At 43.1% G+C, this 24,440-nt stretch overlaps 1 long non-coding RNA gene and 1 other non-coding gene across 2 annotated transcripts; one reads left to right on the top strand and one right to left on the bottom strand.

Annotated features, from left to right (window-relative positions):
- Nucleotides 1-16,026: 16,026 nt before the first annotated feature.
- On the bottom strand, nucleotides 16,027-16,099 carry TRNAK-CUU (transfer RNA lysine (anticodon CUU)). Its single transcript has one exon. It is a non-coding gene; the product is annotated as a tRNA-Lys (tRNA).
- A 6,255-nt stretch (nucleotides 16,100-22,354) lies between these two features.
- Nucleotides 22,355-23,867, top strand: LOC149998722 (uncharacterized). Its single transcript, XR_016514165.1, has 2 exons — nucleotides 22,355-22,526; nucleotides 23,048-23,867. It is a non-coding gene; the product is annotated as an uncharacterized LOC149998722 (long non-coding RNA).
- Nucleotides 23,868-24,440: the final 573 nt, after the last annotated feature.

The following is a 24,440-nucleotide window of genomic DNA, read 5'->3' as shown; positions in this document are numbered from 1 at the left end:
TATCTCCACTCCAATGGTGTCCTGGAGTTGGCAAGTGCTACATTTCCAGGAAGTCTGCAAGTCAGTTTTAACACATCCACACTTACAATTAAATTCTGTAAAATTACAATTAGATCATCTATTTTAAAAAGGTAATCAGTTGCAAAACGCATCATTATCTAATGATTTCCTATTATCTATGCTCTTGAGGTTGTTTACCTTATTGTACCTATATAGTAAAAAATGCTACAGAATGCTGTATTACTGCTCAGTTTCTCCCCAACTCCACATTCAGTGACTTCACATTGGAAACTTGAAGTTGGCCATGATAGGAGTATTTATACCATTAGTACTATAAAATACTACAAGTTAGAGCTTGATTTGTTATTTTGTTGATTAAGAAAGTGAGGAAGAAAATGTTAATAATGCAGATTAAACTTAAAAGAGTGTCTTGTCTGTGGTCATTACATTGTGAATAGCACAAAAAATTGAGGGATATTATTCTAGTATTTGAAAACGATTATCTGATTTATCAGAGAAGTGGCTTACGTAACTAAAGATAAGTCCTAATCTTTGGGTTTTGCTGTTGTGTTACTCCATAGAGTAAACAAAAATATCAACCAACATTCACATCATCTATTATAACACCAACGATAAAGAGATTCTAAAAGCTTCCAAAAAGAAACAGAAGTCTAGATATAGAGGACTGAGAACAGAATGTCATCACACTTCAACAGCCACACTGGAATTCTAAAGGAAAATGTTTTCCGTCCTAGAAGCTATACCTGGCCAAACTTTCAGTCAAGTGTGAGAACAGAATAATGATAACTTGTGGGAATTTCCAGGATCATGGTGACCACAAGTCTTGGGAAGACAACTTTGAAGCACGTGTAGGGCAGGGATCAGAAAACCTTTTCTGTAAAGGGCCAGATTACAAATATTTTAGGCTGTACAAGCCATCCGGTCTCTGTTAAAAATCACTCAATTCTGCCACCGTGGCAGCAAAACAGCCACAGACAATTCTTAAACAAACAAAGGTGGCTGTGTTCCAATAACACTGAAGTCTGAATTTCATATCATTTTCAAGTGTCACAAAACCTTATTCTTTTGACTTTTTACCCCAACTAGTACAAATTGTGAAACCATTCTTAGTTCATGAGACCTGTAAAAACAAAGTTTGCCAACCCCTGGCTTAGAGCGCACACAGCCAGTGAAGTGAGCAGGCGTATAACAGAGCTTCAGTAACAATGTCTCTAAGGAAAAAAAAGGAAACAGATAAATTACCTAGAGTAGCTGTCCATTCTAGAATTGACTGTACTTTTGTAAAGTTAGGGCCAAATTACTGCTAAGTGCTTTAAAAAATAAGCATATATAAATGGTTAGGAAAGAAGTTGCACAAGAAAAAAATGCAGTCATGCAATACTATATGTTCTGCTGTTACACAATATTTAATAGTGTGAGTAATGAATGTTTATTCAAAAATGATGACATAGGTATTTGGGGTAGAAAGAGAAAGTAGTAGTCAGTAGTTGTCTAAATTTATGTGTCTAATACTGAGAAAAAAAGAAGGGGGGGGAGAAACAGTATTATAAGCATGTTATTTAGAAGCATGGAGGTAAATGCCAGGGAGAATTACAAGAGTAAATAATGTTGCCTTTGGCAAGTGGGAGTCAGGATTATAGGGAGAGACTTCAGAGCACTGCCATTTTTTGTTTGTTTCTCACTACAATAAGCTTTGTTTTAGTAGTTGACAGTTAACTTTTGGTATACATTATTAGCTTGAAAAACAGAACACAGTACCACCATTCTGGAACTGGGCCATCTCTTTCTAGCTCTTTCCTGGTGGTTGTTCCAGTGCCCATGCACTCAAATTTCTCAAAAGTCCTACAAAAGCTGATGTATGTCATTCTGGAGATTATTTCTCAAAAAAAGAAAAAAGAAAACTCTAGGAACTAAGTCATCTTTTCTCCTCTTCTCTGGCTCTGTGCATGTGGTTGTGGGAGAAAGAGAGAGAGTGTATATCTTCGGCTCTGGGTCATTGTCACTCTAATAGACTTGTAAATAAATACAGTAATTAGCACATACAGAGAATTTAGAGACTAAGTCAAATCTGTCAGTATCAAAAGGTGCAGTCTGAGATATTCTCAAATTAATGTTACATTGAAATATAACCACAGGTCTATCAAAAATGAAAGATAATAATTCCTACCTGAAACAGGACAAAGGACCCGGCAAGCTAAGTTTTGTTTGTATTATCATTGCTTTATTAAAAGTATTAGATACTCCGTAGAGGACAATTGTCCAACTGAAAGAGTATACAGCAGTCTTCCTCGAGGTTAAAATACATAACTAGTTCCCTTTCCAAAAGAGTAAGGAGACTACCTGGCCCGCCCTGGCCCCAGGGCTCAGTTGGGTGGAGCGCTCTCCCACACACCAGAAGTCTGTGGGCTTGATCCTGGCCAGGGCACTGCCTGGGCTGCGGATTTTAGCCCAGGTCGGGATGCAACCGCTCAACGTTTTTCTCTCACTCTCTTCTCTTCTCTATCTCATTCCTTTCCTCTCTCTCTGAAATCAATAAATATAACCCCGGGTGAGGGGTTATTTTTTTTTAAAAAAAAAAAAAAAAAAGAAGTATTAGAAACATGGTGAAGGTGGAACCCGGCATGACAGTCTTAACCCCTCAGACCCACACCCGGCTCCATCTCCCCTGGAGTCCAGCCGGTTCCCACCTCCGTAAACCTTAACAACACAAGCAGCCAACAGGCCCAGCCATGGAAGACGCGAGCCCGGGTAACACAGGAAGACATCCCTGCACTTACTGGTCTAAGAGCCTGGGGATTAGATGAAGTCCAGGGAGTGGCCTCGTCCTCGCCATGAAGAAAAATTCAAACTTAAAACCTTACGGTGGAGGGAGCTATCCTAGCCAAGGTCTCTCCAAGGATAGCGTTCCCACTGCCGTACAAACACGGCCTGGCTTGTGATTGGCTGAGAGAGCAGCACGCTCCGGCCAATCAGAGCTGAGGCGCCTCCGGTATGAATGAGGAGAAGGCGGGAGCGAGGGGAGAAGCAGGAGAGGAAAGAAGGTGTGTCGCTCCTCCTATGGGGTTTGTGGAAGCCGTTGTGTAAATTGCAATCTTCTCTGCTGAGCCCTAACTGAGAAATTGAAAGTAGCGATGAGGGTGAAACCAATGAAAAAAGTAAGAGAACAGCAACCAATCTTTCTGTTGAGTTTTGAATCTTTGCCCAAGAGGAAAATGTGTTTCATGACGAAAGGCGTTACCTAGTCGCCGTTGGGCGGGTGCCGGTTTAACGGTGGAGCCAACGAATACAAGATGTGAGTGACAGCTGTCCAATAGGGACCCTCAGTGCTAGTTTGGTTTGCGGCTTAAGCGCTGCTTGCCCTGGGTGTCTTCTGCTCTCTCAAATTAACATATTAGAACCTATTTAATCTACAATCTATTTAGGCTACAAGCCTCGGATGGCCGCGCGCCGGCTCCAGGAAGCCGGACAGGGCGCGGCGGCAAGGATGGCGCAGCGCGGGCCGCGCGGCTAGACGGGCGCCGAAGGAGCCGCTGGCCCGCGCCCTCCATTCTCTCTGTCCCGGAGGCGGCAGCGCGCGGAGTCGCCTTCGCTGACGCTGGGCACCTGGACGCTCCCGAGATGCCCAACCCCAAGAACAGTAAAGGCGGCCGCAAAAACAAGCGCGCCAACAGCAGCGGGGACGAGCAGGAAAATGGAGCCGGGGCCCTGGCGGCAGCGGCGGGCTGCGGAGCGGCTGCGGCGGGCGCGCCGGGCACCGGGGGCGCGGCAGGCACCGGAGGCACGGGAACTGGCGCAGCCAATGTAGTTGCCGCCGCGGGGGCTGCAGCCGCGGGCGACGCCAAGAACGGTAAGACGGGGCGAATGCCAACTTCCTCCCCGACGGGGACGGCGCGGTGGCGGGGCTCCGGGTGGCGCGGGCGATGCGTGGACAATGCGCGTCAGGAAGTGCTCACCCCGCCTCTCTGCCCCACCGCGGCTGCCCCTTCGCGGTCCCCACTCCTGACGGCGACGATTTTATCTGCGGCCCCTGCCGTGTGTCCGCGCTGCGCAGCGGTCGCGCGCCTTGGGCAGCCTGCGCCCAGACTGCGAGGGTCGGTCGGGTGCCCGTCTGCGGCAGCGCTACCCTCGGGCCCTGCCCGTGGTAATCTCTGCTTCCTAAGTCATGGGTGTGTGTCGGGCCCGGAGGGAGGGAGGGCGGGAGGAAAGAAGGAAGGAAGGAAGGAAGGAAGGAAGGAAGGAAGGAAGGAAGGAAGGAAGGAAGGAAGGAAGGAAGGAAGGAAGGAAAGAAAGAAAGAAAGAGCTGCCCAAGTTGAGAAGAATGATCCGATTGAAAACTTAGGCACCAGTTCATTCTTCCCTGTGATCCCCTCACCTACCCCACCCCCAAGTGAAGAGCCTTAAATCGCAGCGATTCCGGGCTGGCTGTGTCGATCACCACAGGTGAAAAGGCCCCAGAGACATTTTTTTTTACTGTAGGGCGTGTGTGTATATGTGTGTGTGGGTGTGGTGGGGGTGCTCTTTAATTCTGTTGCTCGGTTGAGGTAGGAAGAGAATCTGAACTTCCGTTCTCAGCCGGAGTTAAAAAAAATCCTCTATTTAATACTGCTTCACATCTTTGGAAGGAAGCCTAAGAATCTTAGGTAGTGCCTGAATGCACCTTTTGGGGAGCATTGATGGAATAGTGAAGATGTGACAGTATTGGTTGATGTCACTACAGAGTCAAGGTTTTTGTTGGAGGGCGCAAGCGCTTTACTTGGACAGTTTCTTTGAATTCTTCTGGTCAGCCAGTTTTTCAGGGCAGGGAATATAGGTAGCTTATAATGGAAGGAGATTAAGATCTTAATTTCTGGCTTTTAACTTGTAGACGGTCACTTTTCTAAACAGGGCGCCTGCACTGAGAATAACTCCATAATGAAGTGTTGGGGTTAGAAACTGAATGGTAGGCCCCGTTGGCTGTGTCTCTGCAATATGGAAATAGGAAGTTTCCCAAATTTATCGCATATGAGAATGTTCGATACTACAACATTTGGCCAGACTGTCTTCTCCATGTCCTTTTGTTTTCCTAGCTCTAAACTTCATTTTGGTTTTGATGTGACAGAGGGGAAGGAAGACAGACTGCTGGCTCACCATTTAGCACTTTGTCATCTTGGGAAGGTCAGTCTTTCTGAGCCTCAGTTTCCTCGCCTGTAAAGTTGAAAAAAATACTGATTATATTGCCCCTCTTATAATCTTATGTGAGGCTCAGAGTGTTCTTTCCTTACCTGGTCTCTAATTCTTGTCGTTTTAAAGGCTTGTTACATTTGTAAGAGCTTCAGTTTCCTGAGAAAAGTAAGTGATGAACAATGATAGTAATCATTCATTCATTCAAAAACTATTAAGCACTTGGCAGTGTTACAAGTACCATGTTAAGCAGTAAAGGATACAGTGGTAATCAAGAGAGAGGGCATCCTGGTCGTCATGGAGTCTGTGTGCCAGTTCTGGGGGCCGTTGTGGCTTACCCTGCTGTTTTCATCTGTATGGAAGGAAGCTTCACGCTGGCTATTTCCTTTTCTTCTTTGTCCAGAAGATGAGACCGCTTGAAGGTGGTGTGAGGAAATTTTTCCCTTAGGCTGGAGGTATCTCCTCATTTTTAAACATTAATCTGGTTATGATGTTCCTATTACTACTGTCCTCTGAAGTGGCAGACTCAAGTATATTTAGCAGTTCTGTGTACATCTTTGTGAAATTAATTTTGATTTGGAGCTTGTTTTGTTGAGTAGGGGAAAAAGGGAAGAAATGGGCCATACATTGCCATAATCAGGGTTAGAGAAGCAACAAACAACTTATATTAGAGTTGTGAGCTGAAGTTTATGATGCTAAATTCTTGGTGCTGACATGGTGTCAAGTCTCAGTGAATGATCCACCTTAATTTGAGGAACTCAGATTAATTTGATGATACCTGAACTTAACATGCTGAGGCCTCTTGTGTGCAAAATAGATAAATGAGAAAATTGCCAATGCTTTTTGTTTTTACCATTTAAAGCTGTCCGTTATAAGGTAGGAATGGGAGAAATGGCATTGGTGAATTTTTAAAGGGACAACAGATATGTGACAACTCTCAAAATCAACTGATAAAGCCCACTTATTTTGAATTTTAAAATGAGGTTAATGGGACTGTTATAGAATTTCTAAGTATATTTCAATTTTTTACTTACCGTGATATTAGATTTTGTGATTATAAATACTACAAATTAAACAGTTCTTTCAAGGATGTAGTAAAACTACGTTCTATTAAACTTTAGAAGGTTTGTTCTCACTGTTGAAGTCATTTGTGATCTACATCACAAGTATACAAACTTAATAACTTTACTTAAAGTTGACACATTTATTTGTATGAGTAGTTATTTGGAGTTCATAGAATGGTTTTATGTCTTGTAATTTCTTGGACAGTGTGGCCACCAGGGCGGGGTAATATTAGTTCTTAGTTGTTCACTATTTGTCAGTAGGTATAAAAACTGCTTACTCTATAAAAGCAGATTACTAGCTAGGGAAAGCTTGGGGAAGCTTGGTCTGGTTGTAGTCAGAGAAGTTGAACCGGTTGCTGTTGAGCTTCTTGTGTAGGTTGACTATTAATGGTAAAGACTTTGTACCCCAAAGAAACTTATTAGCACATTTTCAGATAATTTTATATATGTTTATGAAGCTTTTTGCTGGGAGTGGAGTAAAAGATGTGGAAGCACTGTCCTCCTCCTACACAGTAAACATCAGTCTGCCCGTATTGTAGCATTTTGGTTATAGGTGGACAAGATTTGCCACTCATTACTTTTAGGATCCAGTAATCATGCAGTTGATTATTATTATGTAGTTTAATTCTGGAATTATGGTTCTACTAGATCTCTCTCCTGCTTGTCCCCCCTCCCCCGTCTATATAAAATTATATACATATATATATATATATAATTTTTTTTAGCTTCCTGTTTCCTGGATGATCATGGTTCACTGCTCCACTCATTCCTGACTGCTACCGTAACCCCTGGGCTGCTGAACGGGCCTTAACTCATTCAACAGCTATTTCTAGGAGATGGAGTTAGTTTACCTAGCGATTGGCTTTGCATTGGGTAGACTTAGATTCGCATCCTGGCTCCTCAAATTACTTACCATATGATCTAGGGTAAGTCATTTGACTTCTCTGACCCTCAGTTTCTGCATATTTGAACTGGGATTATAGTACTTACCCATGCATATGTAGTGAAATATCTACCTCTGTTTACCTATTATATGTATATGTAATATATATTAACATTATATATACATTATATATGTATATGTATATGTATGTATATACAAAACAGTGCCTGAATTATAAAATGCGCATACTGTGTCAACTCTTTGTCTTAGATCCTGGAAATAGTCTCTGAGATGGAGATTTACACGCAGGAGGTTTACTGGGGCTGCTCTTGGCATCACTAACAGTGGCAGAGGGAGGGAGGCAGGCTTGGGCAGGGGAAGGAGTTGAACTGCGATGCAGCTATCATGGTGCTCAGGAGTAGGCATGGCCCTGCAGTTATTCAACCTTCCCTCCCCTACTGACTGGTTATTTGGCCTGGTTGGCCCCCTGGGAGGGAGGATATGACCTGGGGAGGTCTCTTAGCTGGGGAGCCTGTGTGGAGAGGGACTCAGCTGAGAGATCCTTTGGTTCTGAGTGGACAGCTGCTCTTACTCCCCTAGCATTATGGGTTTCTTCACTTAGACTACGAGTGCCATTCACCTAAAATGCAGGTGTGGAACAGTTCTTATAATGACTAAAGAGTCTTCATGGACCAGGCTGGGAGTTAACCACAATTATGACATTGTTTTGTTGGGCATATGTGTTCTGAATGCATTCATCTGTTTACAAACAGATATTTTGGAGAAACTATAAACAAGATTTGTAATTTTTGGCATACTTAGGCCACTAAACACCCTTTTTATAACCCCAGGTTTATAGTATGTTTTAAGTAGTTTCTCTTTTTAGGTGTTTTCTTGAATTCTTACTACATTTAAATTATCTTTATCAATTGGAAGGAAAAGGAAGAGTGTTTGCCTGCCTCCTGTTTCTTTTTTAATCAAGGAATATTTATTGAGGCTCTGAGGTATGTAGAGAACCATTGTGGTGTTGGAAGACATTTTTTTTTGCCTTATCTAGATACTACTTTTGTCACATCTTTAAAAATATTTGCTACTTTTGGATCTTGTCTTTTGAATCCACCTTTGTGATAGGCATTGGTAGAAAATACTGCCTCATCCATTGAAGCTTCATCTTGTGTACTTTGTATATTATAATAAGAACTATTCTGTGCTCTGAAGAACTATTCTGTGCTCTGCTAATGGTGTTTTATACACAGGCCTCCCTTTTTCTCCCTTGACTTGTTCCAAGACCTGAGCTTAAATTCTAGAAACTAAACCTTTGATGTTAGCTTTCCTTCAAGTCCAAGAATATATAGTTTCTGTAAAAAATTGAAAACAGGAGATAAAACTGGGAACTCTCTGCTGCTTAGTCCTCCTATGAGCAATGTAAGGAACTTGAAGGTATCAAAAGGAAACCTTTAGGAGGAAAAAACTCTCCTGATTGATTTTTATCACTAGCTCTTCAGTATTGTTAAGGGGTTGATTTAATTAAAAATATTTTGTCATTTCATTATTTTACCAGTCATAAAATGGGCATTATGGAAGAAAATTAAAGAAAAATAAGATAGGTAAAGTTCTTTTTGACTTTCTAGTCAAACACAAAATCCCAGCAGTTAGATCACCATTGTTAATATTTTAATATATATTCTTATAGCCTGTAAATTTTTTCTTAGACAGTTTTTGAAATCTGCTTTCTATACATACATATTTTGTGGGCATTTTAGCAAAGCAGTAAATTTACTGGTGTATCGCCACTTTTAATGAGTGCATAATATGCTATCATATGTCTGCATCTTAGATAATTTGATCCTTCTGCTGTTTGATCTTTAAGTTCTTATTCTACATCCCTGGGCATTATCCAGTTGCTTCCTATGGTAAATCCGTACCTGTGGACTCGCTGTGTCCAAAGATATGCATATTTTTGTGACTTTTAATACATGCCAACAGAGTGCCCTGTGGAAAGGTTGTACCAGTTTGACCCTGCTGTGGTTGGAGTGCCTTTTCTTATGGCCTCTCTAGTTCCTGGTTCTTATTGTTCTAAAGGCATGCTGGAGAATTTCTAGTACCCCAAAACGTCTCAGCCAGAGGACATCATTTGGACAGACAGCCTGGAGCAGATGCCTCCACTCTTAGGGGGACTTTCCAAGGCTGCATTTATTTCTGCTGGGGATTTGTGTGTTCTTTAGTGATTTGGTGGCTAACAAGGATTCAACAAAACATCTAATAATGGTGAATGATGTTTTAGCAGCTGGTAATAGTGAAGATAAAAGCATTGGCTTTTGAAATCCTGTTTGTACCATTATTCTAATCTTCAGAAGTAAGGCCTAGTATTTTTAAAGTTTTAGTCAAAAACCATGTGGCATGAACAGACCTGGGTGTAAACCTTTGTACTACAGCTTACTAGCAAAGTGACTTTGGGGCAAATTATTTAATCTTTTTTGGCCTCCATTTCCCAAATACAACTCTTTGGAGTGTTTTTGAAGATTAAGAAAAATATATGTGAAAGACCTTGGCACAGGGCCTGGCAGATATGGTCACTATCAACAATAGCCTTATAGTTTTGTGGTTTTTTCCAATCTTATTCAGTAACAAAACTTGTTAAACTATTACACTTTTGAGAACAGACACTGAGAGACCATAAGTTGGTGGTGAAGGATCTGTGACTATTATTAGAGAAAAAGACTGGTATATACAGGTTTTTTGTTCAAGCACTGATTTAAGTGCAAATGACCTTCTGTTCTTTTCTCATTATCTCTCTCTGATCATAGTTTACCTGGAAAAACCAGATGATATACTTTAAAAAGAAAAGAAAACATAAAAAGCAACTTGTGAAAACTGTTATGCCTTCTTCATTTACTTATTCATCTTGTATATATTGAGTGTCTGCTATTTGTCAGGCACTGTGCTAGACTCTGGATTACAAGGGCAAAAGAACTGGGCCCAAGGGTTCTTGGTTTAGTTGGGAGACTTCATAGAAACAAGTAGAAGTAGGTAAATTACATATACTACACAGGGCAGCTATGAAATACAGTGCAGGATCTTCTGAGGTGGTAAAATAATTGGCTTAAGCGTGGGAATTGGGTTGGAAGATAGGGAGAAGTGAAATGAGCATGTGGAGTTGAAAGTGGAAAGGAGTTAAGGAGCCCACTGTGTTCTTTAGGGATCGGCCAGGGCTTAATATTGCCAGAGATCAAACAAATACCCTTCCCTCTCTAGGTAACAATTAGAAAATTCATTCATTAGTTTACTTGTTCATTGCTTTGTCCATCTATGCACTCATCCATTTACTACACATTTATTATGTGCTTACTCCGCTGCCTTGCGGCATACCTCTTCAGGGGAAAGGCTAAGGGAGTAAACCCCGACAGAAAATCCGGAGCCGGAGTCCCTAAGGCGGTTTGACGTTGTAGTCAACACCGGCAACTCCTGCGGCGCACCTGAAGCCAAGCTGTATTGACTGCGTCTTTCCCTTGGACCCTTCAGCTGCGAAGAGAGGGGGGGTCTGCTGCATGGGCAACAGCAGACCCTCCATATCACCCTGCCCAGGCTCTGTAGCTTCAGCTTCACTGGAGAGGACACTCCAGCGTCATCGCAAGATGTCGATTCAACACGGGAGGAGACAGATACCGTGTCACTCCCGAGTCGGACTGCACAGCCATTCTCGGCGGTGCAGATAGACTCTTAAGAAGCTACACCATCGTCTCTTGAGACGGACGGCTGCCGACGACGACGACGAATCTATACAATGGGGCACTCCCTACCCCCCAAAAAAAAGCAAAATTATCTTCTGGAGGGCAGGCCCCTTGTCATAGTACAGGCTTTTCACTCAAGGTGAGTGTTCTAGGAACCCATCTGTATCAGTGTACCAGCTGGAGTTTTTACGAGAGGCTACATTCAGCTACAGTGAATTTTTTTTTTTTTTTGAAGAGTCTTTCACTGTGTTTGCCCATTTCATGATGGGTGAATTATGAGTGAACCTGCCCACACCGTGCTGAGTGTTCAGCAGTTTTTGACTAATAACAGCATGACCCCCACACCCCACCCTCTATTCATTTGATCTCACCCCAAGTGACCATTTTTGGTTTCCCCAGATGAAAAAAGTCCTCAAAGCGAAATGTGGAAGAGGTGAAACAAACAACAGAAGCACTAAAAGGCATCAAAATTGACGAGTTCAAAAACCATTTTAAGCAGTGGAAAAAAAGTTTCGATAGGTGTATTACTTCAAATGGAGAGCACTTTGAAGGTAACTGAAGTTTAAGCATGTAAGGATAGATACACAGTATTTTATAAATGTCCCCCAGTGAGGAAGGAAAGGAGGAAGGGAGATTCTGAATAAATAAGGGGAACAACAAATAAATGTTTCTCTCTTTCTCTCTCTCTGTCTTCTTTCTTCAAGTTAGGGATCAGCAAACGAAACCGAGAGAAGGAAGGCTCCTACAGCTGGGGCATCTGCAGGAACTTCAGTCCAGCTCCAGACACACCCTGAACACCTGCATCTAACCCGAACTGAATTGTGGGAAATTGGATTTCTGAACCATAAGACGGTAAGAAAGTCTTTCCAAAGGTAGGTGGAGGGGACAATCTTCACCATAAGTCCAAAATCCTGTTCAGGCCCCTGAACATATGCATTCTGCTTTGCTCGTGTCACTGAGAAATCACAGAATTTTTGAGCTGCGAGGGGACAAAACCCACACTTCCCACTGACGAGTGGTCAGGAAAGAAATTGGAATTAGGCTACAGCGACGTGTTTTCTTTATGACTATTTTTTCACAGCACACCTTAACATAAATAGCATATTTTCCCATACCTCAAAGGTTCCCATTGCCACAGACAATTCGCTTCAGAGTTACATACTTTCTCAAAAAGATAACATTCTGTGTTATTGAGGAGAGATGTGCCCTGTGGCAGGTTTTTAGGAAGACTTCCTGCTTTACCGTTTAAGAGACCCATGGTTGAGGAGAACTCTGAGCTAAGCTGAAACTCTTTCAGTCCTATGTTCCGTACATTTACGCAGTCAGAAACTTTGCACATGAGCAGGAATGTAAGTTCAATTCAGAAGTGGAATTTCAAGGACCATTCACAAGTCAGAGCAGCAGCAAGCACCGCTGGGATAGCCAGGACGATGCTACTTTGAATGATATTTGCTTGCTGCCGTTTATCACCCCCGCCGAAGGTCAGTGCTGGGAAAAGCGGAGCCTGCGTATGAGTCAGACCAGTCCTTGGCCTCTTTGTACCTTAGTTTCCTCATTTGAGAAAAATGAATGGCTCTTAAGCCATACTTCTCAGAGTTCAAACTGGGCTTACACCCAGCTCACCAATCACTGGATGATGTGTTTACCCATAGCTTTTTACGTGTATTTATCTTCTATTTCACTTACAATGTGTGTAAAAATCGCACTCCATGCTGGGCCTGAAATGTCCCGGGCCTCAGTTCTCCGATAGAATTGCCACCAAGGTTCCTTCAAAAGAAGACACAAGCAAAAAACAAAGAAATAAAAAAAAGAATTCAGATCTTTTGGCAGTGATTCTAATTTATATATGATAAAACAACCTCAATACTCCCTCTATGCATTAAATAAATCTCACTGTGGGAGATATCTCGTATGAGTTAGGCTTCCATGTGTACACATGCAGTGCATTAGATACAAAACAGTAAGTACTTGAAAAAAACTTGCATTAAGTGGTCTTTATTTCTCTAGCACAGGGTTACATAACTTAGCATTTTGGGCTAGATAATTCTTTGTTACAGGGGCTGTCCTGTGCGCTGTAGGATGTTGAACAACTCCGGCCTCTGCCCACTACATGCCAGTAGCATATCTACAATTGTGGCAACTAAGAATGTCTTTGGACATTGCCAATGTCACCTGGGTGCAAAACCACCTTGGCTGAGAATCACTGCTGTAGGATGCGTCATTCCGATCTGTGAGATAATTCTCACACTAGTCTGGGCCAGAGACAGGAACGACTTGCTACATAACTTTAGTAGCTTTCTACTAATACAATTGTAATCTTACTTCAAAAGAAATAACAAAGAGATTTCAATTAAGTTTTATAAAAATTCTAGACATAATGAAGTTATAGTTATAACTTACAGAGCTTCCAGAAAAGGCATCTCTTCAAAAGATTTCTTATCAATAAAGTTTATTGTGGGGAACTAGAAAGTTCCTCAGCTAAAGTCTTGCTGACCGGCATCCTAAAGTTCTGCTTGGCATGGCCTCATTATCCCATAATAGTTGTCTGCTCCTAATTAAGGGCAACTTCCCTCTTTCTCTTCCTGGGAGTTGCTGTCCTTCATTCTAGCTCTTATCTGTTAGATGACACATGAGCAGGAATCTAAGTTCAATTCAGAAGTGGAATTTCAAGGACCATTCACAAGTCAGAGCAGCAGCAAGCACCGCTGGGATAGCCAGGACGATGCTACTTTGAATGATATTTGCTTGCTGCCGTTTATCGCCCCCGCCGAAGGTCAGTGCTGGGAAAAGTGGAGCCTGCGTATGAGTCAGACCAGTCCTTGGCCTCTTTGTACCTTAGTTTCCTCATTTGAGAAAAATGAATGGCTCTTAAGCGATACTTCTCAGAGTTCAAACTGGGCTTACACCCAGCTCACCAATCACTGGATGATGTGTTTACCCATTGCTTTTTACGTGTATTTATCTTCTATTTCACTTACAATGTGTGTAAAAATCGCACTCCATGCTGGGCCTGAAATGTCCCGGGCCTCAGTTCTCCGATAGAATTGCCACCAAGTTTCCTTCAAAAGAAGACACAAGCAAAAAACAAAGAAATAAAAAAAAGAATTCAGATCTTTTGGCAGTGATTCTGTTACAGAAACAGGGGAGTCCAAAAATCCCCAGAGTTTGCTGCTGGGGGATGGGGAGAAGTAAGCAGCTTTTCAAATGCTTCCACATGCCTGAGGCTGGTGGCTACTGTCTTTCTTATGCAAATGGCTTTAATGCATCCAAAGCCTCAGGCAGATGGGAGGAGTCTTGAACCAGGGGACGGTATGGAAAGCACACAGAGCCTACGTAAGGTTCTGTGAATGGTCAGAACTGTTTGCAACGCCCACTGCGTCAGATGACGCAGTCAGGGATATATAAGCAGCTGCGGACATTTTAGCTCAGACTCTCTCTGGCAGGCTCGGGCTCTCACTCAGAGACTCTCTCAGACTCTCGCGCTCTGACTCTCGCTCGTGCTCTCACTCTGGGACTCTCTCAAGCTCTCGTTCGGGCTCTGGCTCTCACTGGCACTCTGGCTCTCGCTCTGGCGCTCTGACTCGGGCTCTCACTCGCGCTCTCAGGCTCTCGCTCTCTCGCTCTCCCGTGTGCTCCCTCCACGTGGCTTGGTGAAGGGGCCTTCTCCATGTGGCTTGGAGAAGGGGTCTCCGGGCTGCTTTAAGAGGCTCTCGCCATGCGGTTTTGAGGAGGAGAGGAGATCTGCGCGGTTTGCAGGAAGAAGGCAGTTTGCAAGGAGGCTGAGAATCCAGGCGATCCTGCATTGAGAGCTGGAGGGCACCACAGCACAGAAAGGACCTCCCCAATCAGGATTGAATGATTGGCAGCTGCTGGTAAAGCTGAACTGTGTTTGGAAAGTAGGGAAACAGTTTCTCTGACTTTCCGAAAACTAGCCTGGTTTGGAAGGGGGGGAGGCAAGGATATGTGTTTGTGGGTGTTTTAAAGAGCATAAGACTTAACAACAGAAATCCGCAAATAACTAAATCTGTATAACTGTTAAATAAACAATTCTTTTTCTTTTCACCAAACTCTGGTATTGAGAGTTATAATTTTGGCGGCGGGCAATCGGGCCCCTAACTAAAGAGCCCGTGCGTGCGTTTGTTTTCAACTGGAGCAGCCCAGGGGTTCTGTAACAATTCTAATTTATATATGATAAAACAACCTCAATACTCCCTCTATGCATTAAATAAATCTCACTGTGGGAGATATCTCGTATGAGTTAGGCTTCCATGTGTACACATGCAGTGCATTAGATACAAAACAGTAAGTACTTGAAAAAAACTTGCATTAAGTGGTCTTTATTTCTCTAGCACAGGGTTACATAACTTAGCATTTTGGGCTAGATAATTCTTTGTTACAGGGGCTGTCCTGTGCGCTGTAGGATGTTGAACAACTCCGGCCTCTGCCCACTACATGCCAGTAGCATATCTACAATTGTGGCAACTAAGAATGTCTTTGGACATTGCCAAGTGTCACCTGGGTGCAAAACCACCTTGGCTGAGAATCACTGCTGTAGGATGCGTCATTCTGATCTGTGAGATAATTCTCACACTAGTCTGGGCCAGAGACAGGAACGACTTGCTACATAACTTTAGTAGCTTTCTACTAATACAATTTTAATCTTACTTCAAAAGAAATAACAAAGAGATTTCAATTAAGTTTTATAAAAATTCTAGACATAATGAAGTTATAGTTATAACTTACAGAGCTTCCAGAAAAGGCATCTCTTCAAAAGATTTCTTATCAATAAAGTTTATTGTGGGGAACTAGAAAGTTCCTCGGCTAAAGTCTTGCTGACCGGCATCCTAAAGTTCTGCTTGGCATGGCCTCATTATCCCATAATAGTTGTCTGCTCCTAATTAAGGGCAACTTCCCTCTTTCTCTTCCTGGGAGTTGCTGTCCTTCATTCTAACTCTTATCTGTTAGATAACGCCCCAGCTGCGGCTGCGCTCCTCCCTAATGAAAACTTCCTCTTCTCCTGAGCTACAAAAATGCTGTTGTGACTAAGAATAAACGAGACTTGATCAGAGCACTGTCTTGTCTCCATTCTTTGTGCCTCTTGCCCCTTTCTCATCCTCACTCCCCCTCTAGTGTCCTCGTTACTCGACCTGCGGGACGGGTCAAGTGGCGTCCAACGTGGGGCACGAACCCACGACCCTGGGATTAAGAGTCCCATGCTCTACTGACTGAGCTAGCCGGCCAAGTAGAGAAGAGGAAAAGGCTACACGGGAACCTGCCGTGCTGACCTCACCTCGGTAAGTGAACGGCGATCATGGGGCAAGAAATGAGCCGACATGAGCTTTTTGTTGAACAGCTCGGACAGGCATTAAAGGCACGAGGAGTAAAGGTTAAAGTAAAACAGTTGCTGAAATATTTTGATTATATCAAAGACTTATGTCCCTGGTTTCCCACTGAAGGGAACATTGATCCACAACGGTGGAAAAGAGTAGGAGATGCCTTAAAAGACTTTTATGATACGTTTGGTCCAGAGAAGGTTCCTGTAACCGCCTTCTCTTATTGGAATCTAATAGATGAACTCTTATCTCAAAGACATAGTGATCTGGTACTAGCTAATGTAGTAAAAAAAGGTCAAAATATCTTAAAGACAGATCGTAAGGAGGAGAGTAGAAAAAATAAGGGAAATGACAGCTGAGAGGAGGATAATTTAATATCTCTTGAAAATGACGGTGAGGACGAAGTAGTTAAACCGAAAGAAAAACAGGACAGTCCGAAGTGTAAGCCGTCAGAGTTTCAGATTACAGAAGGGGGAGCTGCGGCACCTGAAGAAGTGTCAGTGAAATCAAAAAAGAAGTCATATCCAGGCCTATCAGAATATACTGCAGATCATTCTGACGAGGGAGAGGTTGATTGGGATCGCTTGGCAGAAGAGGCAGCCAAACACCATAACCCTGAACGGCCGCCTCTGAAAACAAGGCCGCCGCCCTATATCTCACCCTCCGCTCCCCCCTCTGTGTACCCTGTTATTAATCCTCGAGAAGAACTGAGGAGTAAAATTGAATATTTAAAAGAACAAATACAATTAGAAAAGGAGCATCAGGAATTAATAAGACAATTAGAGGGGCTAAAAATAGGAAAGCAAAGAAAAGAACTTGAACCCTCTGTAGAGGGCCCCCAAAGACAGAGGCCCCCAGTCAGAGGAGCAGCCCCCAAACTTCCCCTTCAGTCAGGACTAATACCAGACTTGGAGGAAATAGAGGCATTTCCAGTGTCAGAAACAGTAGACGCCCAGGGACAGGCCTGGCGACACCACACTGGATTTGATTTCAAAGTCATAAAGGAATTAAAAACTGCAGTAGCTCAATACGGAGCCACGGCTCCTTACACTATGGCCATTTTTGAATCGGTCACAGATCAGTGGCTCACTCCAAGTGATTGGCAAACATTGGCTCGAGCGACTCTAGCTGGAGGGGACTATCTCCTATGGAAATCAGAATATGTAGAAATCTGTAAGGATACTGCTAGACGCAATATGCAGGCAAATAATGGGTGGAATTTTGATATGTTAATTGGAGAAGGCAACTATGGAATTAGTGACAATCAAATGCAATATGATCCAGGACTTTTTGCTCAAATTCAAGCAGCAGGTACAAGAGCATGGAGGAAGCTCCCCACTAAGGGTGATATGAGCTCCTCTCTCACCAACATTAAACAAGGACCAGATGAGCCTTTTGCAGATTTTGTCCATAGACTCATTACTGCAGCTGGTAGGATTTTTGGTAGCACCGCTGGCACAGACTTTGTTAAACAATTAGCTTTCGAAAATGCGAATGCTGCCTGCCAGGCAGCTATTAGGCCATACAAAAAGAAAACTGATTTAAGCGGATATATATGCTTGTGCTCTGACATCGAAGCGGCCTACCAACAAGGCCTCGCCATGGCTGCAGCGATGCAGGGTTTTACTGTTAAGCAGTTTCTAGCTCAACAAGGGAAGAAAAAATGCTTTAGTTGTGGAGAAACTGGTCATTTTGCAAGAAATTGCAAAGGGAAAAAAGAATCTAATAATAAAACTCCAGCTCCAGGGTTATGTCCTAGATGCAAAAGGGGAAATCATTGGGCAAATGAATGCAAATCTAAAATGGATGCCCAGGGCAACAGTTTGCCACCTATACAGGGAAACGGGAAAAGGGGCCAGCCCCAGGCCCCCAAACCCAAACAAATCTATGGGGCAGTAAGCTTTGTTCCATCAACCAGCAATCCGTTTCAAGCCTCCTCAGAGCCACAGCAGGAAGCGCAGGATTGGACCTCTCAGCTCCTCCACCCATACAGTATTAACCCCGGAAATGGGGGTTCAGGCTCTTCCCACGGGAATATTTGGCCCTCTTCCCGATAATACCTTTGGTTTAATAATAGGCCGCAGTAGTTCGACCATGAACGGTCTGCAGGTCCTCCCAGGAGTCATAGATAATGATTTTGCCAGAGAAATCAAGGTCATGGTTTCCTCCCCTAAACATATTAACACCATTGCTTCAGGCCAAAGATTTGCACAATTACTGCTCCTGCCTTTACTCTCTACTGCCAATACTGCCGTCTCGCAGTACAGAGGTGATCGTGGATTTGGGTCCTCTGACGTTTTTTGGACTAAAATTATTTCAGCACAAAAGCCCACTATGCTACTATGGCTAGACGGCAAGGAGTTCTCTGGCCTAATAGACACTGGGGCAGATGTTACAATTATAAAAAGAGAAGATTGGCCTGAAGCCTGGCCCTTAGACGCAACCATGACTCATTTAAAGGGAATAGGACAAAGTCAGAACCCTGAGAGAAGCTCTAAATTATTAACTTGGAAAGATCAGGAGGGAAATCAAGGTACCATCCAACCATATGTTATAGCCGGTCTACCTATAAATCTTTGGGGAAGGGACCTCCTATCTCAAATAGGGCTAATAATAGGAAGTCCCAACACCACGGTCACCGCCCAAATGTTAAGAGCAGGATACATACCAGGTCAGGGACTAGGAAAGAATAGCACAGGTATAACGGCACCTATAAACACTCCTCCAAAAAAATGACAGAGCAGGTTTAGGCCATTTTTCTTAGGGGCCATTGACACTCCTGTGGCCCATGCTGAAAAAATTACTTGGCTCTCCGATGAGCCGGTATGGGTCGATCAATGGCCTCTTACTAGTAAAAAATTGCTAGCCACACAACAGTTGGTACAGGAGCAACTCGAGGCTGGCCATATTGTCCCCAGTAACTCTCCATGGAACACCCCTATTTTTGTTATCAAAAAGAAATCAGGCAAGTGGCGATTACTACAAGATCTAAGAGTAGTGAATCGGACTATGGTGCTCATGGGAGCCCTACAGCCAGGGCTCCCTTCACCCGTCGCCATACCATTAGGCTATTTCAAAATAGTCATAGATTTAAAAGACTGTTTTTTCACCATTCCCTTGCATCCGGAAGATCAAAAGCGCTTTGCGTTCAGCCTGCCAGAAACAAATTTTAGGGCACCCATGAAAAGATTTCAGTGGCGTGTCCTGCCCCAAGGGATGGCAAATAATCCTACTTTGTGTCAATCTTTTGTAGCCACAGCTCTACAATCTATAAGAAACCGCTGGCCTAACATGTATATAATACATTATATGGGTGATATATTAATTGCAGGCAAGGCAGGAACTGAAGTTTTAAAATGCTATGATGAAATGCGCATTGCTCTGCAAAACAATGGTTTAGAAATAGCTCCTGACAAGGTACAACTCACTGACCCATGCAATTATCTAGGTTTCCAATTAAGGGGGTCCCAAGTTTCTTCTCAAAAATTAGAATTAAGATTAGACAAACTTAAGACACTGAATGACTTCCAAAAACTTCTAGGCGACATCAATTGGCTAATGCCCTATTTGAAAATCAGTAAAGGGGAACTTAAGCCACTATATGATATCCTTCACGGGGACGCTAATCCCACATCCCCCGTGAACTCTCCCCTGAAGGGAGACAGGCTATACACAAGGTTGAACATGCTATTCATTCCCAGGCTACTACTTTTATAAATTATGACAAACCTCTAAAATTTATCATATGTAAAACAACACTCTCCCCTACAGCTGTATTTTGGCAAACAGCACCTCTTATGTGGATCCATCTACTGGCCATGCCAAAAAAGGTCATTGAACCATATTATCAATCTGTAGCTGAGCTCATTATAAAAGGCCGTGATCAGGGTAAATGCTATTTTGGCAAGGAGCCAGACATAATAATCCAACCCTATAACCTTGATCAAATTAATTGGCTCATGCAATCTACTGATTCTTGGCCCATTTCCCTGGCTTCCTTTAAGGGGACATTAGATAATCACTATCCTCCAGACAAACTCCTTAATTTCGCTAACAGGCATGAGTTTGTTTTTCCCCTATGCACGGCATCACAGCCAATAGCAAGTGCCTTGTTAGTATTCACTGATGGGTCGTCCACTGGCAAAGCAGCTTATACATATCTAAATAAAGAGGTATCATTTATGACCAAAAGCACCTCTGCTCAAATAACAGAGCTGCAAGCAGTACTGGCGGTTTTTTCTGCTTTCCCCGACCAACCGCTTAACATATATACTGATAGTGCTTACATTGCACACTCTGTACCCTTACTAGAAATGGCTGGCCAAATAAGAAGCACCTCCAATGCTGGAGAACTGTTTAGACAATTACAAAGATTAATCATTCAAAGGTTACATTCATTTTACATTGGACACTTACGTGCTCATTCCGGATTACCGGGTCCCCTAGCTGAAGGAAACCAAAAAGCTGATCTTGCCACCTGAACTCCCCAGGTCTCTCAATTATTTGTGGCCAATAACAACATTCAGGACAAACTCGCTGCTGCACAAAATAGCCATCAACTACATCACCTTAATGCAAAAACATTACGTCTTATGCATCACATCACAAAAGAACAAGCTAGGCAAATAGTAAAGAATTGCCCATCATGTGCTATCCATTTACCAACCCCTCATCTAGGAGTAAATCCTAGAGGGCTAATTCCTAACGCTCTATGGCAAATGGATGTTACCCATTTTTCTGACTTTGGCAATCTTAAATACATACATGTTACTATAGATACCTATAGTGGATTCATTTTTGCTTCCCTTCAAACGGGCGAAGCCACCAAACATGTCATTAGCCATATGCTGGCCACCTTTGCAGTATTAGGATGTCCCCAACAACTAAAAACAGATAATGGGCCAGGATACATTAGCTCTAATTTCTCTCAGTTTTGCAAACGTCTCAACATCCAACACATTACAGGTATCCCTTATAATCCACAAGGGCAAGGAATAGTAGAAAGGGCAAATCAAACTCTTAAAATTACTTTAAATAAAATAAAAAAGGGGGAATGGTATCCCACGAGGGGGTCACCAAGAAACATCCTCTCCCATGCCCTCTTTATACTCAATTTTTTAAATTTAGATGCTAGTGGCCAGTCTGCAGCCACTCGCTTTTGGCAAACCAAAACTGAAAAGCAATTCGCTTCGGTCTTGTGGAGAGATCCACTAACTAATTCCTGGCATGGCCCAGACCCAGTACTTATCTGGGGCCGAGGATCAGTGTGCATCTACTCTAAAGACATGAAGTCTGCCAGATGGTTACCGGAACGTCTGGTTAAACAAATAAATAACAAGCCTGACAAAATAAATAACTGCATAACTAAACCCAGGGACAAGGATTTGCCCTGAGGAAAATTTCCCTATTTTCTATTTCAGGACATGTTCAAGAAGAACGTAATCCTGCTGCTCGGGGTACTACTGTATTTTTGCCCGGACATAGAAGGTGGCCTTGGGGGGGCTGCAACATGGAGAACCCTACCTTGCATTATTCGGGCCCCCCTGCAGCTGTGGGGGAGGTATTGCCACCAATTACGCCACACCCAGTCACTATACCAAAATTGTAGATTGTGGCACAAAAAAGGCCTATCTCATATATGACATGACCTTTGCAGGGGTCTCTGAACAGAGGTGGTATTGTGTAAATAAGCCTCCTGTCATACCCGCTACCAATGGCAAACCAGGAGCATGTCCCAAGGAATGCACCACCATCTATAATCAGATGCATTCTACCTGTTATGAGTCAGTACAGGAATGTACCTCCTCTAATGTCATTTATTTTACTGCCATACTACAGAAAGTGCAAAATGCTATTGACCAAGGAGATTGGGGGTCCAACCCTTCACCAATTGGGTCTACTAAGTATCTGCAGGCCTCTTGCCAAGGCACTGTTGGAAAGCCAGTATGCTGGCAAAAGAAGGCCCCTGTACATGTTTCTGATGGTGGTGGTCCTCAAGATAGAATAAGAGAAATTGAAGTGCAAAAACAAATAGAACACCTCATAACAAGCCTGCATCCAAAAATCAAATACCACCCTCTGGCATTACCTAAACCATGGGGTATAGATCTAGATACCCAGACCACTGACATCTTGACGGCCACCCACCGAACCCTTATCATCTCCAACCCCCAACTAGCTGCAGACTGCTGGCTATGCATGACTTTAGGCACGCCTATGCCTCTAGCCATTCCTGCGAATATCATCACCTTTAATAAGTCTCATCAAAATTGTAGCCCCAGCTTGCCCTTTAGAGTACAGCCCATGTATTTTCCTGCTTCCCTCTGCCTCCAAGGTAAGTCTCAAAATAATAGCTTTGATATTCATGTTGGATTTGTTGAATTTGCTAACTGTAGTAGCATAGTGAACCATAGCAGCTCCCTCTGCCCAGGCAAAGGGCAGGTGTTTGTTTGTGGAGGAAATTTAGCATTTTCATCCTTGCCCAACAATTGGACAGAAATATGCGTCCTAGCTACCTTATTGCCAGACATAGATATAGTTTCCGGAGATGACCCTGTTCCCATTCCCAGTTTTGACTACATTGCAGGTCGCCACAAAAGAGCTGTATCTTTCATCCCCCTATTAGTAGGGTTAGGCATTTCAGGGGCATTGGCCACAGCGACAACGGGGTTAGGAATTGCAGTTCATTCCTACACAAAGCTCTCTAATCAGCTAATTGACGATATTCAAGCTTTGTCCAGCACCATTAATGACATCCAAGATCAATTAGACTCCCTAGCTGAAGTAGTTCTCCAAAATAGGCGAGGACTAGACCTACTTACAGCAGAACAGGGAGGAATATGCTTGGCTTTGCAGGAACGTTGCTGCTTCTACGCCAACAAATCAGGCATAGTCCGAGACAAAATAAAGAAGCTACAGGAAGACCTAGTGAGAAGAAGAAAAGAACTCTTCGAAAATCCCCTGTGGAGCGGACTTAATGGAGTCCTTCCCTATCTCCTTCCACTGTTAGGACCTCTCATAGGGCTACTCCTGCTTCTATCCTTAGGACCTTTCCTTTTCAATAAGGTGATGGCCTTTATCAAGCAACAAATAGATGCCATAAAAATGCAGCCAATACAGGTCCATTATCATAAATTGGAACAGGCTGAGACTGCAACTTACTATGATGCTCATACACGTAACTAATGCCTTGGTGAGCTGGACTGGACAGTCAATGACGGGCAACCGGAGAGCACACGCATTGCCAGCCGCCGCCTAAGACAGGTATCTGGCCAAAAAAGGAAGCTGCCCTAGATAACCAATGACGGGTAAGGCAAGGTTAGCTCCGTGTGGCGATCTCCCCACCTAAGACAGGCGCAGTCCCCGCAAGGCTCTCAGCTTAAATAAAATAAAAAAGGGGGACCTGTGGGGAACTAAAAAGTTCCTCGGCTAAAGTCTTGCTGACCAGCATCCTAAAGTTCTGCTTGGCATGGCCTCATTATCCCATAATAGTTGTCTGCTCCTAATTAAGGGCAACTTCCCTCTTTCTCTTCCTGGGAGTTGCTGTCCTTCATTTTAACTCTTATCTGTCAGATAACGCCCCAGCTGCGGCTGCGCTCCTCCCTAATGAAAACTTCCTCTTCTCCTGAGCTACAAAAATGCTGCTTTGACTAAGAATAAACGAGACTTGATCAGAGCACTGTCTTGTCTCCATTCTTTGTGCCTCTTGCCCCTTTCTCATCCTCACTCCCCCTCTAGGGTCCTCGTTGTTCGACCTGCGGGACAGGTCAAACACCCATTTATGATGAAGACATTCAGCAAGATGGGAATAGAGAGAGCATATCTCAACATAATAAGGGCCATATACAAGAAACCTGAAGACAAGATAATACTCAATGGGCAAAAACGGAAAGCATTCCCCCTAAGAACAGGAACAACACAAGAAAAAGAAATAAAAGGCATCCAAATTGGAAAAGAAGAAGCAAAACTGTCATTATTTGAAGATGACATGATAGTGTACATAGAAAACCCTATAGACCCCACAAAAAAAAAAAAAAAAAACTACTCAACCTAATAAGTGAATTTGGCAAAATAGTAGGGTGAAAAGTCAATATTCAGAAATCGAAGGGATTTCTGTCTACAACAGTAAAATATCTGAGATAAAAACTAGAGAAAAATCCCATATACTATAGCAACAAGAAAAATAAAGTACCTAGGAATAAACTTAACCAAGGAGGTAAAAGACCTGTACACAGGAAACTATATAACA

The sequence above is a fragment of the Furipterus horrens genome, unplaced genomic scaffold (genome assembly GCF_987537825.1).
Source record: "Furipterus horrens unplaced genomic scaffold, mFurHor1.1.pri manual_scaffold_11, whole genome shotgun sequence".
In the NCBI taxonomy this organism is placed as follows: domain Eukaryota; kingdom Metazoa; phylum Chordata; class Mammalia; order Chiroptera; family Furipteridae; genus Furipterus; species Furipterus horrens.
The sequence above is the reverse complement of the archived record's forward strand: the minus strand, read 5'-3'. Positions and strand labels throughout refer to the sequence as shown.